Source organism: Cherax quadricarinatus, chromosome 12, assembly GCF_038502225.1.
Source record: "Cherax quadricarinatus isolate ZL_2023a chromosome 12, ASM3850222v1, whole genome shotgun sequence".
In the NCBI taxonomy this organism is placed as follows: Eukaryota; Metazoa; Arthropoda; class Malacostraca; order Decapoda; family Parastacidae; genus Cherax; species Cherax quadricarinatus.
Window position 1 is genome coordinate 2,493,234 of NC_091303.1, and position 3,257 is coordinate 2,496,490.

The 3,257-nt window shown below is 37.9% G+C and overlaps 1 protein-coding gene across 2 annotated transcripts in view; it reads left to right on the plus strand.

Annotated features, from left to right (window-relative positions):
* The first annotated feature begins 216 nt into the window (after positions 1-216).
* The window catches only part of LOC138852594 (uncharacterized), an 88,228-nt gene continuing 85,187 nt past the window's right edge, over positions 217-3,257 (plus strand). Inside the window, exon 1 of one of the 2 annotated variants that reach the window (XM_070084210.1) lies at positions 217-646. The gene's annotated coding sequence lies outside the window, so the exon portion shown is untranslated. The remainder of the gene's footprint in view (positions 647-3,257) is intronic. The other variant, XM_070084205.1, reaches the window with a different exon arrangement.

Consider the following 3,257-nt stretch of genomic DNA (forward strand, 5'->3'; position numbering starts at 1 on the left):
GTTACAAAGTCATAAATGTCGCTTGTATTTTCGTATATATCCAAATTCAGATAATCCATTCTTATGTTAAAAGTATTTGCTGAATGGTAAATTGATTACTATATACTTAGATCTAATATAAATTACTCAAGAATATTTGAAAAGATATAAAAATAGGTAAGAAATGTGGCTATTCAGTAACCTACTAACAAGGTGGTATACGTCTGACCCCAAGCGGAGAGAACAGGTCAGGGAATTACTCGGGGTGGTACCGTCTGTCCTCCGCAGGATGGACCAGGGTCAGCGAATTACGGAGGACTAGTGTTGCGGTATCGCGCTTATTACCGCTAATTCCCAGGGCGCATGCCATCACGCGAGAAGCATTGGTGTTATGTATAATGCTGTGATCAGTCAAATTGCAGTCGCATCTTTACGGTCTGTCTCCTCGTGTTAGTGATACTATAAATTTGTTGTCTTAGTCTGATACAAGTGACTTGGCTAATAGAATTCTGTCCTGCTAGACTGTAACAAAATTTAGTGTATATAAACATTCAGTATTCCGCGAGACACTGTTTACAGTTGTGTTTACAACTGTGTGTTTACCTGAACTAAGCGCTTCAGTAAGCCTGAGTCAGGTTAACAGTCATACTCCAAACATCCAGAACAGGCAAGTATACATTAAACTATTTACATCTGTTACAGATAAATCTCAGCATTTTGTACTTATGTTAAAAACCATGTACTATTTATACCCGTATCTAGTAAGTTATTGATGCAGATATGGTGGACTCAGAGTCGATCAACTACGCGAGGGTCATTAAGGATGTATGTAACCTAGTCGCAACCAGTTAAGAATACATTATTCCCTTAAACAAGCTTTTACATGAGCTTCGTACCATATTTGCACCAAGAAATCCCAACCTCTGCAGTTCCTGTGTTAATATACAGACGAATACACTAATAAATCGATAAATGAATTACCAGTGTTGAATAGTTAATCAAATAATGATAGACCCGTGTAAAATTATAAAAATACTTATACTTTTTCAAACTGGATCGTAATTAATCACTATTAATTATCAATCCTTATATATAAATCATAAGCTGTGTGTGCAAGTGTGGTTATTATGCTCTGTAATGAAAATTTTGTGTAGATGACCATACAAAAATGCTGCATAATTTCTCTCCTACATAAGAGAATTAATCTAATTATGTGTTATAAAATTTTTCTTAGTATTTTAAGAGTATTTCTGTAGATTACTCCTGTATGATATTTCACTTTTATACTCTCGTGTACTCTCGTGTACTCTCTTGTACTATTTCATCTATGTACTCTGTTTTCCACCTTAATAACCTTTAAGTAGGAAGTTGGGGGGGACCTTGATTCTGGGTTAAGGGCTCTTGATTCAAATATCTGAAGCAATCCTCTCCTTCCTCGGATCATTCGTGATTACCTCCCACTCCCCAGGCTCTGTAGGACCCCTACGGGTTTGGCGTTTCCCATTGATGGTGTCCCCCCCCCTTTGCCTTTCCTTCCTTCAATCGTAAAGTAATATAAATATAATTATCTTAACTAATATACATTGTTTATATTAATTTGATTTTTAATGTAAATTATATATTTACGAGGGACCGAGAAACCCGTCATGCATCACCTGGGAAATGGTAGGCAATCAGATTTGATCCGAGGAGGGTGAATGCAGCTCCACTTCTTTGGAACAAAAGCCCACCATCACGTTAAAAGCTACTGAACGTTCCTCGTACTCACTTAAGTGTGGTTGCAGGGGTCGAGTCTCGGCTCCTGGGCCCCGCGCGTGCCTCTGCTAGCTGATACTGGGTTCACTCTCCTAGCTGCTTAAGCCCTGTCATACCTATTCTTAAAGCTTCGTGTGGATTCTGCATCTACCAAAGTCCATTGATTGAACTTATAGTTACACCAAATGTAATTGTTAATGGAGATAGTAAAGAGTAGAAAAAAAATTGGATCCACCTTTTTTTTTTTTTTTTTTGATCGAACTAAACTCTAGAGAAAAATATTTGAGGTAACTTTTTTTGAAACTGAGTTGTCTGAAGCTGGTGAAACTGAACGCTGAATTGTTTCTGAAGCTGGCGAAACTGACCACAAAAATTGTGTTGTCTGAAGCTGGTGAGACTGAGGCCCCAAAATGAGAGGTATTTAAATATTTATGCGACGCAGACTCGCCAAGCTTTTAATTAAGAATATAAGCCAATTATTCTCTGTTTTCTTTGCTAAATTTTCTTGTTACTTAATTATCAGTTGTAAGACTTAAGTTAGAGAAGCAACTTCGTCCTCTTCACTAAAATACTTGTAACTAAAAACAAGATTATGGGTAAAAATGCTCTTTAATAAAAATTTCCTCTCTAAAATCTTATGAATATCAGAAACGATATTTATACACCGGGAAGTGCATGTCTGCTTGTTGTAGCCGATAAGCTTGAAACCCCCATTAACAACCAAACATCACAGGCACAATTTGTCATTTTAAACTTTGTGTGTGTGTGTGTGTGTGTGTGTGTGTGTGTGTGTGTGTGTGTGTGTGTGTGTGTGTGTGTGTGTGTGTGTGTGTGCGTGCGTGCGTGTACTCACCAATGTGTGGTTGTAAAGGCTGGATCTCTTCTCTTGGCCCCGTTTCTTCGCTGGCTGCAATTGTGTTCTGACACTCCTAGCTTATAGAGCCCTCTCGTACCTCTTAGTTAAGCTGTATATGGATCCTGCTTCTACCACTCCGTTATGAAGGTAGTTTCCTTTCCTGAATGCTATAAGACTGAAGAAATACTTCCTAACATCCCTGCTGTGCCAATGTGCTCATGTTTCCTGCCTATCAATCTGTCCCTGTCTGCCTTGTCAGTTCCTCTCGTTATTTTGTACGGCGTTATTATATTACTGAGAGAGAGAGATAGAGAGATAGAGAGATAGAGAGATAGAGAGATAGAGAGATAGAGAGATAGAGAGATAGAGAGATAGAGAGATAGAGAGATAGAGAGATAGAGAGATAGAGAGATAGAGAGATAGAGAGATAGAGAGATAGAAATATAAATATAAATAGATAACGAACGAACGACGGATTGACATTTAACAATATACTGCGTACATCTTCCTGGTTGAGAAGGACTTTAGTACGAAAGAGAATTTGTCAACTTTACTAATTCAAAATGGACTTCTCTGAAGGACAGGCTCTTTAGCCTTTTAAATCGGGAATTTTAAAAAACAAAGTAATTATATGAACTCTCTTGAATCGCGGTGATTTTCCAGCAGA